Source organism: Podarcis liolepis, assembly GCF_965112155.1.
Source record: "Podarcis liolepis genome assembly, chromosome: 7".
NCBI lineage: Eukaryota > Metazoa > Chordata > Lepidosauria > Squamata > Lacertidae > Podarcis > Podarcis liolepis.
The window spans coordinates 43191164-43207413 of NC_139561.1; the positions used below are offsets into that span (position 1 = coordinate 43191164).

Consider the following 16250-nt stretch of genomic DNA (forward strand, 5'->3'; position numbering starts at 1 on the left):
AATAAAAATATTAATCATGCTTCTTGTTGTTTTAATATTTTTTGATGTCCTGTTTGCTATATTTCCTAGGAACAAATCGCCAGATCCCAAAGAACAATAAGTCGGTGTCACTGTGTGGTTTTTTAGCATTTTTCTAGCACCAGTATAGTGAAAGGCTGCATCTCAGTGGTAGGGTGTCTCCTTTGCAAGCAGAAGGTTCCAGGTTCAATCCCTGGCATCTTCAGGTAGGGCTAGGAGAGACACCCTGTCTGGAACACCAGAGAGTCTTTCTATGGCCACCCACTTATTCTAATAAGCAGGGTCTGGCCAGAACATAAAGAGTTGACTGAGCACGTGCTGCAGCTGCCTCTCTCTTGTCTCTCTTCCACATCATGTGGTCACCAAGGGAGGATGCTCTTTTGCCACTGCCTCCTAACCTGTTGCCATCTCAGTCTCCCTCAGTCTGGACTTGCCATTCACTGGTGATCTGGTGCAAGGTAGCAGGTGTGTTGCCTGACTGGAGCTGCTCCTCTCCTCCTTGCCTCCACTTAAACTCTATTTTTGTTTTGTTTTTTAAAAAAGCTTTTAAAAAAATCAAAATATTACAAATAAAAAGCACCCCAAGTTTCCAGTACTTTGTCTCCCAACAGATACAATCTGGACCTCACTGCTTTAGAAAGTGGGCATGGTGTGACAATGCTTTTTGATCTCTCCAGCCCAAGGAATAAAAATCAGCAGCAGCATTTGTCTGGCCACAAAAGAGAGGTCCCAGATATTAGGTTTTTTTTATGCCACACATGGGTATTTGGTTTTCTTTGCAGTGCTGCAGGCAGCATGCCTCTGAGCCCATAGATAATGCTTTTCTCAAACTACAGCCCTAGACTACTTAATCCAGCTAAGATGAGGCATTTAGCCACAATGGTTATGTTTCCATTCCACTGTTGGAGACTGTCCCAGTTCCTGGGAATCTCCAGTGGGGAGAGCACTGTTCCACTCAAGTCTTGCTTGTGGGGGCCTTCCCATGGGCTTCTGGTTGGCCACTGTGCGAACAGGATACTCACCTAGATGTTGTCATGTTTTGGGCTACAGAGGCTCAATAGGACGGGGCTTCTGTCTATGCAGTAAATCAGGCTTGGAGATTTTCAGTACTTTCTTTTTGTAAACCACTTTGAGTGTATTTTACAATCGGCATATAAATTTTACGAAATAAAAATAAAATAACTTTTAAAGAGAGTTAAAAGTGGTGTGTCAAGGCCAGCCCTTCCCGCTGGAGCAAAAACACACGTTTCTTTCCTTTCATTTCGTTTATGACAACCAATGAAATGTGCCCAAACCAAACACCGGGAGTTCTGGTAGGCACAAAAGCTTCTCAAGGAGTAAACAGGGTTAACTGCAATATTCAACCTGAGTTTATAAGGTGAAGGGAGGGAGGCAGGCAGGCAGGAAGGAAGATGCAAGCTGGTAAAAGCTTCCTGGTCAATACAATCTTCTGCTTCTTTCCTCAGTCCCACACAGAGATGACTCACACAGAGTGAAGCAGCAGCCTCAGGTGGAAGGCACAGATATGGCCCCTGAGTCATTCCCCACTTTTGGAGATCAGTGCTGTGAATGTCACACAACCTGTCATGCACCCCATAAAATAATGGGTTCAGCCTTCACAGTGGATGATGTGTTGCTTCCACTGCTGGTCCAGTCAGCTTCTGCACTCCCATCAGGCTCAGCAGCAGACAGTTATTTTGGCCTATGGCCTGTTTTGACAGTTATCCTGCCTATGGGACTTCTGGTCCTAAACATCTGGAGGGCGCCAGGATGGAGAAGGTTGCTCCCCTCCAGTGACCCTTCGGTGGGCCTTATGTTCTCTCAGAACCCTAATGGACCTGGGCAGCTCTACTTAGGAGGGGGTTTTTTATAATTCTGGGAGGGAAACGGGCATAAAGTTGACCTAGCGATTTCCACGAGGGAACACAGTTCCTGGATCCCTGCTTCGGAAGGAGGAAGCCTTTTGAGATGCCGGTGGCACTTACTCCCGAGTAGGCAGGCGCTGGAGCTGCGCGGGAAGGCAAGTAAAGGGCAGCAGCAGCCGCCCAGCCTCCTTCTCAGCGAAGCCCGGGAAGGCAAAGTGGCGGAGGCGCGATTCCATCCGGCGCGCAGAGAAGAGGGAGGCTGGGAAGGAGCCAGAGTCGGTGGGAGAAGCCGGCGTCGGATCGCGCCTCCTGGCCAGGCTGCTGCCGGGCTGGACTTGATGCAGCAGCAGTAGGGGTGCAGCGCCCCCTGCCGGGAGCCGCGCGAAGCCCGTCGCCGCAGCAGCAGCAGGAAAGGCGCCGCCGCTGCCAGGCGCTGCATCCAACGCGGCGCGTCCGGCAGGGCTGGGCTCCATCAGAGCGGGAGCAGCAGCAGCAGCGAGCGGAGGCAGGAAGGCGGGCTGGGGGGCCGCCGCCGCCGCCTCTCCCAGGAGCCCGCCCGCCGCCTGCCCGGCTTGCTGGAGCCGAGAAGCCGCCCGACCCGCCAAGGCAGAGCCGCCTGCCATGTCCCGGGGAGCCCGAGCGCCGCCGCCGCCGCGCAAGAGAAGCCCGGAGCCGCTGGCCAGGCTTTGAGGGAGACCGGGAGCCTTAGGCGGAGAGCGAGCGGCTTCCCGCGACGCGCTCCGCTAGGCAAGCGCCCGCCGCCGTCGTGCCCAGCTGAGCCACCCTCGCGGCTCGTCCTCCTGCGAGGGGGCGGACGGGTTCCGAGGATTCCCTGCCCGGGAGGTGGCGGAGCCCTCGGGAAGGAGAGAGAGGCGGCGAGCTGCGTTGTTGGACGGCGGCGAGCGAGAGCCGAGCGGCGGAGAGGGCATTGGGGGGGCGGGGTGTCCCTCGCCAGATGGCACACCGAAGGGGCGAGCGGAGGAGGCGGAGGCGGCTGCAGTAGCTGGAAGGCAGCTCAGGGAAGAGGAGGAGGGAAAAGGCGACGAAGACGGCGAGGGAGCAGCGCCTGGCCACTCGCCCGCCGTCGAGGAAGGGACCCAGCTGATCCCTCGCTGCGCACTGCCCCACCTGGGACCCGGCGCGGCTGGCTTCATCCCATGGCCCCGACTCAGCGCCAGGCCTGAAGGGGCAGCGAGAATGAGGCCACGTCCAGCGGCGGCCAGGCTTCTGCCCGGGCAAGCGGAGGGCGGCGGCCGCAGCGACAGCAGCAGCCGGTGAGCGGAGAGCCCGGCGCCCGGCGTGGGGAGCGCCATTTACCAAAGAGCCGGAGAGTAGGCGCGCTAGCCAAGCGCCGACGCCCGCTTTCCTCCGACGCCGCTTCTGGGTCGGGAGCCACGCTTGGAGGGGCTCCGGAAAAGAGACGGACAGCTCCTCTCCCAAGGCAGGCGGGCGGAAGGGACCGCTAGGCAGGGCGCGCCGCTGGGACGTCGAGGGGCGCATCGGGCATCGCCAGGACTCGGATCGCACCTGCTCAGGGCGCCCCCTCGCCCCAGTCGATGAGCCTCTTGGGGGCCCGGGAACCCCGTTTGGATTAACTGGTTCCCCTCCCTCTCTTTTTTCCGTCTTTCTTTCTCCCCATCCCCCTTTTTTGGGTTCTCCGGGAACTGTCCGACGCCTGGCCACCTTCCTCGACTTCTCCTGGGACTATTACCTCACCTCACCTCGCCACCGACCTCAGGACTGTAAGTTCCGCTCCGTTCTCTATTACAGAGCTTACTAGCCTTCCGGCTGTAGCGATGCGATGGGATGTGGAGGGAACAGAGCGATTTGCGGGTGGGAGGTCGGTTAAGTTGCCTGATCCGAAGAAATGTAGTCGAGAGGGGACCCCCCCCCCAGCACGCACTCGCGTCTTCTCTTTCTCTTGCCTTTGTTATTTTGACCTTTTGGTGAAGTTTTTGCGGTTGGAGGAGAGAGAGACGGGCATCCCTTGGCCTCTGAGTGTCCCAGCTGTGTCCCCCCCCCCCACCTCGCACTCCTCGGGCATGCTTGTCGTGGTGGTTTCTTTGAACTGTCCCAAAAGATGAAGAGGTCCACTGCGCTCCTCCTCTGTCCGGATCTCAACCGGGCAAGAGGGGCGCAAACCAGCAAAAACAAAAACAAAACCGGGCTGGATCCACCACCCGTTATCCTACCACTTCCAAACAAAGGCGAAGGGTGGAGCGGGGGGAGAGATATGAGAGAGAGAGAGAGAGAGAGGTGGCCAGATGTGCGCCCCTGAACCGCCCTGCCATTCGCCAAATACTCCACACCGATTTCCCCGAGGGTTGGCTATGGGGTCTCCTGAATGCACTGTGGGGAAGGGGCTGCGTGGACACGGGGCGGCAGAACAGCCTGACTGGGCTTGGGAAGCCGCGCGCGCCTGGTGCCCCCTGACCTGGTGATGGTTCCTGTTCCTTGTCTCTCGATGTACCCCCAAAATTGCTGTTGCTGCTGCTGGGGCTGTTTTCTGAAGAAAAGACCGTGTCTTACTTTTGTGGTCCTCGCTCGCTCTGCTATAGACCCAGCGGCTGCCCAAGTGACAGCCGCTTCAGCGCAGCCAAGGCGAGAAGCTGATATGGTCCCTGTCGAGGGTCGGTGGAAGCTCCCGACACTTGACCGCTCCGCAGCTCCGTCCCCTTTCTTTCCACCCAGACGGAGAGAGGTTTAAGTGTTCCGAAGAAGGGGGGTTCCGTTCCCATTGCAGGAAGCTCACTTCTGCCCCGTCTAAGGACGCCTTTGTTTGATCCCTTGTGTTAAGTGCTCCGCAGACATCACCATCCTCTTCATTTAGCGGGATAGTTAATTCCTTAGAGGAAATGTCCAAGTGCAGAATGTGCTTGTGTGTTTTGTGGGGGAAGGCAGATAGAGTTTCTTAGGGACATCAATTGGCATGGTTGGAAGGGTGAGTGGATGGAGCCTGACCCAGACCTGCCTGGTGCCTCTTTCCTCTTGCACTAGTTGGATGACATTAACTTGTGTGATTTGGCAACTCAAACCTTCTGTAGGGAAAGGAAAGCTGGAGGTGGAGGAGCCAGGGGTGAGCAGCTTTGAAATTGTGGGGTGCAGTTTTCATAGAACCTCCGATGTGGTTTTTAGGGAGTCTTGCTGAGAACCATCGGGCAGAGGACAGAATGGCAGGAAACCCAAATGAGCCACTAATTAGCATGGGCCACCAAAGCCACTCGGACATTGTTTTGTGTGAACCTTGTGCAAGGAAGACGAACAACTCTTGCCTCACTTTTCCCACCCGCCTGGTTACAAGTTGCCTGAGGAGCTTCTTATCTAAGTTGAGTCCAGACAGTGTAATTTTTAGGAAATGATCGTTGCATACTTCAAATAAGTATCCTGGCTGAGTAATCATCCATGCGCTAGGGTTTTGTCTTGTTTGGTTTTTTTAAAAAACACATACACACACTGCCAGGCCTGGGAAGATATCTAACAGACCCCAATTTACACCTGATTTATTTTTTCTGCATTGCCAGACTTGCTCGCAGCTTTAGACCTTGAGCCCATGAACATAAATCAAAGAAATGTCCCTGAGCATATGCAGAGAGGTTTGCATCCTCATAATGGGCAAGGCCTAAGTAACTCCCAGGCCCAGTGCAGGGTGCAGAACTTCCAGCCCAGAAAATGTGACTTCCAGAGTCTTAAAATCCCAATTCTTTCCATATTAGAAATTAGGCGCAACGTGTCTGTGAATAGGAAGGGGGTTGTCTGTGGGGCAGGATTGCAGAATGTGAGCAAATGAACCTCCATGATTATGACTTCGCAGAATTAATAAATCAATGTGCTTAAGGAAGTGGGGTGGAAGGGAGTCCCTCCCTTCATTCACCACCGTCAAGCTCAATACTATTTAGAAATTATATTTCACAACCCCATAATCCCATATGAGTGAGCTGGCTGTGATTGCTGCACTGGGAAAGGGGTTTTTCACTTTGCACATGCTCAGAGGTATTGTCTTCTTTGTTGTGGCTACCCCCATCCCTGGGCTCAGTCTTGTAACTGAAAATAAATTCTGGGACAAAGGAGTTGTGAGCCCAGCAAAACAACTTAGGTTGCAAGCTACAAATCTGGACTCTGCATCTGTGTCATGAACCACTCTAGATTAAATCCTTTGCAGTCTCGGTAAATTAGCTACACATCTGTTTGTGAGGCTGGGGTTGGTGTTTTTCTTTTTGTTTTGTTTTTTCCAAATCTCCAGTTCCAGATATTTTTGCCCTTCTAAAGAACAAAGGGAGTAGATTTCATCTACCACCCCAAAAACCCACAAGCACTCTAAGCAAAACGCTGCCTTTCTATTCAAGGGTCGTGGAAAACCCAGGGGGACACGCCATCTCTGGGACACTCTCCCATGCAACTCCTGTAGGAATGAAATGGAGGGATTTGGGCCAGTCCCAGATGGATAAGGAGGCAAAGCTCTCTTGCTGGGATTTTGAAGTGTCAGTTTTAATGAGCAGACTGCACCCTCCTAACCCTATTTGAGATATTCACAAACCTCAATCTGGAGAAGGTTAAGTCAACCATGGTGAATTTATCCCATTTATTTCAATGGGAAATGTGGGAAAAACAAACAAACAAGCAAACAACACTTATTTTTTTTGAGTCGCACTACTAACTTTCCTGGGGAGCCGAGCATCACCGTGTCAGTTTTGCCAATGTGGGCTGAATCTTGGCATTCCAAATATATGATGGCTATATATTGCAAGCTGTGGTGGTCCCAGAAGAGCATTGGGGATGAGAGCTGATTACCCTCCAAGTGGGTAAAGGACATTATTCACTGTGGTGCAGCTTCCATGAGAACACAGGGACAACATGGATTGCTTTTCAATTCATTGCTCAAAAATGGCTCATATGTTAATTAGCTGAGAAGATAGACTTTTTTTTTACTCAGCAACCACACTCTGCAAATGAGTCAAGCGGCAGCATTCTTGGCTAAGCTGGGTGGCAGCAGCTAAGACTGGGAAGAAAATGTGGGAAGCTTAAATCAAGGGCAGTCAGCATGTGGGCTGCATCAAGCTCATGAAGCCAGTTCCAGTGGCCTACCAGCCCTCTCCCAAAATCAGGCACCTTTTCCTCTCACCCTTATGCCTTACTGACAAAGGTGCCTCTTCTCCCTCTGGTGCAATGGCAATGCCATTGCTAGAAGGTCTTAGCACTCAAGGAAACAGGAAGGAGAGATCCTCCCTGTTTCCTGAGCATAAAGACCTTCTAGCAATGGCAGTGTGCCAGATGGAGAAGAGGAAACTTTGGAAGGTAAGTCAAGGGCTGTGCTTTCCATTGCTGGGCTAGGTTGGGCTGGGTACAGAAATTCCTTAAATTTTACAGGTTTGGTTGGAATTACTGTACAATACAAGGATTTGTTGTTTTCAGACCCTCCAAGTGTCCCTATTTTCCAGGGACATCCCTGATTTAGAGAAGCCATCACAGTTTCTGATTTGATCCCAGAATGTCCCACTTTTCCTTAGGATGTCCCTATTTTCATTGGAGAAATGTTGCAGAGTATGGTAGGATGTCCCTATTTTCGCTGGAGAAATGTTGGAAGATATGGAGTTATCCAACCCCCTAAGCCATCTGAAGGCAATCCTTTGTAGGGAAGTTTTCTAAATGTTTAATGTTTTATTATGTATTTATATATGTTGGAAGCTGCCCAGAGTGGTTGGGGCATCCCAGTCAGATGTGTGGGGTATAAATAGTAAAATGATAATTATGGAATGGGACGTCCTTATTTTCATCAGAGAAAAGTTGGAGGGTATGTGTTTTAGGAGTATTTGGGGTGTGTGACTTTTCTCTTCATTCCCTGGGAAAAGCCACATCAATGGTCATTTTGTGTGCATGGAGTTACACGTGTTAAAGGATTCTGTGGTGCCTGACAGCTGGCAAGCAGGTCAAGCATAGTTATAAACCGCCTAGAACTGAGATGCATGACCACAGAGTGTGCAAACAGGGGAAATCTTCACTCAGAAGTGTGTGCTGTTCTGCATGATGATGAAAATGCATCTTGAGAGACAACCTACTAGAACTCTGGAAGAGGCACATGCATTGGACTTGCTGAAGGGGGCATCCCAGGATGGCTGTGCACTGCAGCAGTGGGTAGGAACAGGTGGTGGTTGGGCTATGCCGAGGAGAGGAAATCTTTTCAGCTTGAGGGCCACATACCTTTCTTGGTAACCTTCCATGGGTCACTCGTAAGTGGTGGGAGGGGCCGGAGGTAAAGTGGGTGGAGCAATGAATGACAATGTTACCTCAGCTTGTTTCTATACTCACTCACCCCTCTGCAGGAAATCAAGAAGCATGTTCTGTGTTCGAGGATGCATTCCAGCCAGGCAAAAACACTCAAGGAAGGTGTGAAGCAGGGTTGGGGAGGCTGTGGCCTAGAGAGAGTTCTGAGGGCAAGATGGAAAGGCAGCCACATTTGGCCCCCAAGTCTAAGGTTCTCCATTCCTGTGCTCTGCTCTCATATCCTTTCATCCCTCACCATAAAAATAAACATCCTGTTCCCCTCTGTTGAGTGCTGGAGGATAAGCAGCAAGTGCTGTGGGCTGTGCAGAAAGGTGTCTTGTACTGGTTCATGCCAAGCAGGCCCATAACACTTTGGCTGACCCCAGTGTCATAGGCCTGCCTTTCCGTTGCAAATAGTATGTGGATGCGTACCAATTCAGAACTGGGTGAAATGGACTTTAGCCCACAAAAGTTTCTGCTGTGATAAATTTGTTAACTTTGAAGCTGTTAGCCATAATCTCTGAGACACTACGCTTAACACAAAGTCTTCAAAAGTCTTGTTGAGGGGATGAACTAAGCCTCAATGGCGGCAATGGGAAGAACAGGAATCTATAGGTTGCAGAAAGTGCTTAACATCGCATTCCAAGGATGCACTAAAGGACCTGCATCTCTGAAACCAATCAGAACTAGGCATCTGGTCACATGGTCTGTCAGGTTCTCCCCCCCCCCCACATTCATCCCTCTCCCCTACCCCATGTTTCAAAGTCCACCCAAAGGAAACAGGCCTCCATCCTCCTTCTTTCCACTTGCGATGATAAGGATTGATACTGGGTGTGGCTGTTGCAATATCAAAGCAAATACTGAACTGCTGGGGGACCTAGCAAAGATCCTGTGTTGTTGCACAGAGCCCTGCTTTCTGGGGGGTGGGGGCTGAGAGTTTTCTCTTTTTTCCCAATGACATAATGGCTATTTATAACTTTTGGCTCTCTCTGGGTTGCCGCTGGGCTGGGAAATGAATGAAATGCAGCTGTTGAGGCCAGGGGCGGGCTGTCTCTGTGCACATTTCGCAGGCTCAATTAGAGAAAGCCCCCCCCCCCGCCTTTCCCCATTGTTTTGGAAGGGGTCAGGATTTCAGCTTGTTTCTTTTTTAAAAGTGTGTGCTCTGTGGGTGACCATTAACAGCGTCCCTGTTATTCTCCAAGATCCATATCAGGCTGAAGCAACAACTGCATAAACTTAACTTTGAAGAAGGACTGCGGCTCAGGAGCTAGGCATCAGCTTTGCATGCATAAGGTCCCATGTGCCAGCATTTCCAGGCAGGGCTTGGAGAGACCCACCCCTGCCTGAAGGCCCCTGTAGACAAGCCTGAGTTGGAGAGGCTGATGTTCTGATTCCGTATATTGCAGCTTCCTACGTGAGCTCCTGGGAGAGTCCTGGGCAGATGGGCCTAATTTGAATAAGGAGCCAAGATGCCCAGCTGTGTGCAGAGTTGTCTTCAGAAGTATTTAATTCATGGTCCTGGGTCATCCCAGCTTGAAGTTCTGGCTCAGCTGCCTGGATCATCTCCCTGCCAGCCCAACAGCTGGCTCTCCACAAATTCCTCCACCTGTTCATAGTGCTGTTTTCTGCCCTGGTTCTGTGGACAGAGAGTCACTTTCATCCCCTGGAGACTGACTTAGCTGTAATCCTAACCTTACTTACCCATTGAATCCAGTGGGACTTTCTTCTGAGTAGACAAGGTCGGGGTTGCAGTCACAGTTTCTAAAGTGAGAGATGGCTGCACTCAGGCTTAGAACGCTTTACAAATAGCACACATTATTTCAATTTGTTTTGTCTTTCTTTTCCCGACAAGGATCTGATCACTGCCCTCCTCTTTTCCTTCCCTGTCCTGTTGCTAGTTATTGAGGAAGTTCCCGATCATATGGCAATCCATATTGCTATTGCTATTATCAATATGAATAAACATCTGTCCTGCACTTCAACTACAATTTTCCAAGGCTGCTTAAACAAGGTTCGGCAGCAAAATATTTTTAAAAGCAATAAAAGAACAAGATTAACAGTGCAATTCTAGGCATGTCTAGCCAGAAGTCCTACTGAGTTCAGCAGGGTTGATTCCCTGTAAGTGGCTGTAGGAAGGCAGCTTAGAACAGCAGAAAAAAACGCAGCACAAAAAGGAACAACTTCAAAGCTCAACTTGGTTTAAAAAGCCTGGGGAAATGAAAAATGGTTTCCTTCGTACTAGGAAGGTAAGATAACAGGTTCCTGGGAAAACTTCCCAGGGTGAAAGTTCCATAGATGGATGCCATCACCAAAAATGATCATCACTTATTGCACTGCCATGTCACCTGCCTTAGCTAGCATGCCACAATCAGAAGGGGCGGGAAGGAAGATGACAAGTTTACACTACATGAAAATGTAGTGCCATCAATGTACATTAACAGAGTTCCATAGGGCAGGTCTCTGCCTCTGGGAGTTTACAATTTCACAGTGGGTAGAATAGCAGAAGAAAGGGAACGCAGAGAAAGGAAAACAAGGGTAGGAATGGTGAAGGTGAACACCAGTAGTTACTAGCAGCAAGAACTTAGGCTTGGCTACTGTTGAGGTTTTTCGGTTGAGCAGACAATCCAGATCACTCAGATAAGTGAGCCAAGCTGCGTTCTATTGGAAGAGGATAAAATGTTTGAGATCATCATTAGCCATTCTGACATGGAGATAGTCCCCTCTCACATATGGCAATTGGACAGACATCCTAAGCATTAAGGTACCTTAATGCAAAATAACATTTGCAATAATGGTTGCAATACTCTATGTAGTCTTCTCAACTCACTAGAAGTGTGTGCGCTTTCAAAGAGAATGTGCAAACTGAAGCTGTAACAGATACACTCTGGACTGTAGAGAAATGTATTGTTCCATCTTGAAGACAATATTCCACAAATGCTGTAGTGAGGCAAGTGTCTAGACCTAGAGAACCTTTTCCTGACTATAAAGCCTTAGGCAGCTCAGGATTCCAATACAGTACCTTCAGGGTCGCTTCTCCCCATATGAACCAACCTAGATGCTGCATTTGTCACAGGGGCCCTTCTCTGTCCGCCTGTCTGCCCCCTTCAAGGGAAGTAGAGAGGGTGGCAACACAGAAACAGCCCTTCATTGACGACTCCCAGTTGACAGAAGGCTTTCCCCAGGGAAACCTGCCTGACACCATGGTCCTCTTCTTTTAGACATCAGGCTAAATAATTTCTGTTTGCCCCGGCCTTTGACCAATAATATGGAAGGGGTGTGTGTGTGTGTGTGTGTGTGTGTGTGTGTTGTTTTGGTGCCAGGTTGGGTAGGATTTGTCCTTTTATAAATATTCATGGATGAGTCATGTGTTTTATTTTTATTTATTGCAGGGCTTAAATGTATTTTATGCTGGAAGTCACTTTGGAACACTCCATTGTGTGGGGAAAGAGATGAATGTTTTCTGTTGCACCAGCCTCTGCTTCCTTAAATTCCGAGCATTTTTGTTGAGTCTTTCTGGTGTGCAAAATGCTTCCCCTTTTACATTATCTCAGTAATCTTAACAACAGTCCTGTAAGGTAGGGTGCTATTGCCTGCCCCCACCCCCCATGCAGGGCATAGGCTGAGAGTGAAAAGTGCCTTGCTTAAAAGGACCTGCAAAGGTTATGACAGAGGTGAATTCCTGGTTTTCAGCACATGGTGGAACTGCTTTCTGAGATCAAACTAAGGAGGTGGTACAATTGCAGGGGCATTTGGAGAGGGAAATCAGCAGGCAAGAGTTGTTGGTTTATTTACTCTCCCCTGCTGCATATGTCTCAACTACTTGTGGGTCCCCCATTCATGATCCCCAGCTGTGCTGTTAGAACAGAGGTAAGCCAAGCAGTGAGAAGGGCATTTGCAGGGATGACTCAATGGAAGAATCAAGCACCTGTTAACAAATTCCTCCACCCCTGTGTTTGTCTCAGGTTTGCCATCTCTCACACAAACCCTTCATTTAGCCCATGGGAAGTAATAGCTCTGCTCTGTTCTGCACTAGACAGGACACATCTGGAGTGCTGTATCCAGGTCATTTGAGGAAGGACTTTGACTGAGAGGAGGGTGATCAGGGTGGTGAGGGCTGGATGAGGAATGGGCGAAAAAGCTGGGTGTGGTTAGCCTGGAGAAGAGAAGCTTAAGGGGGTGGGGGAATGGGAGAGACATGAAAGCAGTCTCCAAATATCTTAAGGGCTGTCATGGAGAAGATGGAGCCGGCATGATGGAGCTGGAGCTTCAGGGAGGTGTTGGAAAACAAGAGCTGTGTGGGCTACTGTGTTAATGGCCTTTAGTCCCTAAGGGTGCTGTCCTCTCACCAGTGCTGAAGTAAAATCTAACAACCAGTCCAGTTGGTTTCAGTGCATGAGATAAAGCACTCAGCATTTGCGGTGTGGGTGTCCTGCTTTAGTGGTAGTAAGTTGTCTTGGGTCACTCTTGCATTAGGAGAAACTTCTGGAATGGTGGAACATTCTGCCTCAGGATATGGTGGGCTCTTTTTCACTGGAAGCATATAAGCGCGGCTGGGCAAGCCACCTGTCAAGGATGCTGTAGTTGCAGATTCTGTACTGAGCAAGGGGTTGGACCAGATCCTGTCCAACTCCTATGATGTGGTCATAAGTGGGCCTGCTTCATTTTCAGAGCCTAGGAGATTGGAACAGGGCTTCCTTTGTGGTGGCTCCCCAGTTAAGGAATCCTCTCTCCAGAAATACCCCTAAAGAAAAGCCCTGTTGGTTCAGCCCAAAGGTTGATGTAGTCCAGCATCCTGTTCTCACAGTGGCCAACCAGATGCCCCTATTGGGAATCCCACCAGCAGAATCTGAGTGCAAGAGCATTGTCCCCCATTTGTGATTCCCAGCAACTGGCATTTGGGGGCATACTGCTTCTGACAATGGAGGTACAACATAGCCATTGTGGCTAGTAGCCCTCAGTAGCCTTATCTTCCATGAATTTGACTAATTCTCTTGTAAACCCACCCAAGTTAGTGGCCAACGTGGCAGCAAATGCCACAATTTAACTATGTGCTGCATGAAGAAGTCCTTTCTTTCATCTATCCCAAATCTTCCAACATTCAGCTTTCTTGGATGGCTCCATTGGGTTCTAGTGATTTTATGTAAATTGTATTACTTTTATTGTTGTTAGCTGCACTGAGCCCGGCCTTGGCTGGGGAGGGCGGGATATAAATAAAGTATTATTATTATTATTATTATTATTATTATTATTATTATTATTATTATTATGTGTTCTGAGAAGGATAAATGTGTTTTTTTCTATGCATTTTCTCCACACTAGGCATAGTTTTATACATCCGTACAGCGCCATCTCTCTCACCTCCCCAATGTCTCTCGGCTTTTAGGCGGCAATTGAACACAGTTTTATTTGGTGGGCTCTTGAAGGAACAGTGTTGCTCTAGGCTGCTCTCAATGGGTTTGTTTCCATTGTGCTTTTTCAGCAGATTGTTCTCAAGTTTAGCAAGCCTCCTTGAGGATCAGTTCTGATGGAGAGGTTGGGGCACAAATGTTATAAAGGAAGGAAGGAAATGCACCTCACCTTGGCAGATGTGAGTTGGGGAACCACCCCTTTGCCAGGGTCACTAGGAGCTCCTTCTCCCTCTGCCCAGAACATGGCATCTACTACTTATGTCTTGATGCAGTTCCACTGGTGGGTCAGGTGCTGTGTACACAATGCAGGAACCACAGCATCCCCTCCTCTGGAGACTTTTCAGGTGCTGCACCAGACAGTCACAGGTGAGGCGGACAGGTAGTGGCGGAAGGGAATGCTCAGTATCCAATGGAGCAGTCATATCCCACCTTCAGCAGGTTGAATTTTTTGGGTGGTCCCAATTCTACAATCCTCTAATTATGTTTTGATTTTATAGTTGTCAACTGCTCAGGAGTTATTTTGGATATGAGCACTATATAAATTAATTAATTAAATAATGCACACGAAAGCTCATACCAATAACAAACTTAGTTTTTGTATTTTGTTTCGACTACGGCAGACCAACACGGCTACCCACCTGTAACTAATAATAATAGTGGAAGAAGAGTATCAGAAGCTTTCCTAATTTGAGGAAGAGTTTATTGATGGGCTTGGAAGATAAAGAGGGGGGCAGCAGGCTGAACAGAGGCAAGGAGTTCTTCAATCTTGAGTCCCCAGATATAGTTAGACTCCAGTTCCCATCATTCCCAGCCAGCTTAGCCAATGGTTGAGGGTGATAGAAGTTGCAGTCCAACAACATCCGGGTGGGGGAAGGCAAAGTTGAAGAATCCATCTCTAAGCCGCCCTTCCTTAGCCTGGTGGCCTCTGGCTGTTTTGAAGTACAGTTCCCATCTGCCTCAGGCAACATGGCCATGCTGGCTGGGTCTGTTGGGAGTTGTCATCCAAAATAGCCAGAGGGCCCTGGCTGGGGAAGGCGGCTCTAAGCACAGGGAAGAGGCTGACAGAAAGAAGCAGGCAGGAATCAGGGAGGAAGCGAGAAGCAACCAGCCTTCATTGCTTCTGCCCAGACACACCCCTAGGGATGGGGAAGAAATTCAATTTTGTTTGCATTGTAGTGAGGAACAGCCTAATTTGCACTCCTCAAATCAATAAATGAACCAAAACACAACTATCCCCCCCCCATATTTCTGTGATGCAGCTCTCTAGCTAAGCATTGTGGACAAACATGCACACATTAGTGAAAAGGAGATACAAATGCATTTCATATGGGGAAATGGCTTGCAAAAATTTTGCTACACTGCATGCAAAAAAAGTGAGAATTTCGTACTAAAGATGCTGATGAGTTTTCATGTGTATTTTTTTAAAAAAATCACAAGTTGCTGCTGAAATGTGGAGAGCTGAATTTAAGATAGGGGGAAATGAGGGAACCTAAAAGTGACAGGTTCATCCATCACTACACACCGCTCCAATTATATATTGCTTTGGTTTCTTTCTGGGGCTTAAACAGATCTATGATCCACCCCCACCCCAATTTGCCCCTGGCTCCCTTCCACATCACTGCCTCTGCCTAACCAGAGCTGCCTCCACAAGTCACTGGGGCTCATCATCACCACCCTGAAATGAATCTTCAGCTCCTCTGCTAATGTGTGGAGGCCAGGTCAGAGCAAGGGAACAGAGCTTTGCACTCTGCTGCTTCATTTTGTTTTCAGATTCCCCCCCCCCCCCCACTTCCATGTTGAGGGGGAAATTGTGTCTCACTTAATTCCCAGCATATGGCTCAGGAACAGAACCTTGCCTGTGGGTAGGAGGAAGGAGTTGAGCAAGCACAGATTCCGTGGCAGCAGCCTGGGCTCTCATGACAATTGAGTGGAGGAAGAGGGTCTGCATTAGCTCTGCAGGAGAGTGCAGGCACTGCATGCAAAAAAAACCTGCTCCCATATTTAGCCCATAGTTCACAGGTCACCAATGCAGTGCCCACGGAGACAAGGAGGCCTTCCTGGGTGAGCAACCCAAGCCTTTGTAATGGAGGCAATGTGGTGGTGTTGTCAGAGCCTTATCCTATACCCAGCCAATGGTTTGAAGGCTGACGGAAGCTGGGTTAGAGCACTGGACTAAGACCAAGGAGGCCCTGGTTCAAAGTGGACTTCACTGGGTAACTGTGGGACAGTCGCAGCCACTCTCAGCCTGCCTACCTCACAGGGTTGTTGTGAGAATAAAATGGAGGGAGTGTGAGATCCATGTGTGTCACTTGGCGGGATAAATATAAATAAATCCTCAGTGTTTCCAGCAAAAAAATAAAAGGCATATCGGTCCAAGCTGTGAGCTAAAAGATCTATGGATAAAGGGCGGTATACAAATTTAAATAATAAATAATTTAATTAACTAATTAATAATAAAACGAGCATTTGATCATAGAATCATTGAGTCGGAAGGGACCCAAGGGTCATCTAGTCCAACCCCCTGCAATGCAGGAATAGGCAGCTCTCCGTTATGGGGATCAAACCTGCACCCTTGCCTTATAAGGAGGCATATAGAAAGCAGACCTTTCACCACTGATGGATAATATATGGGAAGCAAATAATGGCACCTGGGGCTCCTCCCAGGATGATACCCCACTCTCCCTGAACAGTGACATATTGT

General features: G+C 49.2%; 1 protein-coding gene across 7 annotated transcripts in view; it reads left to right on the forward strand.

Moving 5' to 3' along the window:
- The first annotated feature begins 2116 nt into the window (after positions 1-2116).
- CBFA2T3 (CBFA2/RUNX1 partner transcriptional co-repressor 3) overlaps positions 2117-16250 on the forward strand; it is a 73676-nt gene continuing 59542 nt past the window's right edge. For 5 of the 7 annotated variants that reach the window (XM_083513661.1, XM_083513664.1, XM_083513663.1 and 2 more), the window contains exon 1: positions 2340-3625. The gene's annotated coding sequence lies outside the window, so the exon portion shown is untranslated. Of the gene's footprint in view, positions 3626-16250 lie in introns of all 7 variants that reach the window. The other 2 variants (XM_083513668.1, XM_083513666.1) reach the window with 2 other exon arrangements.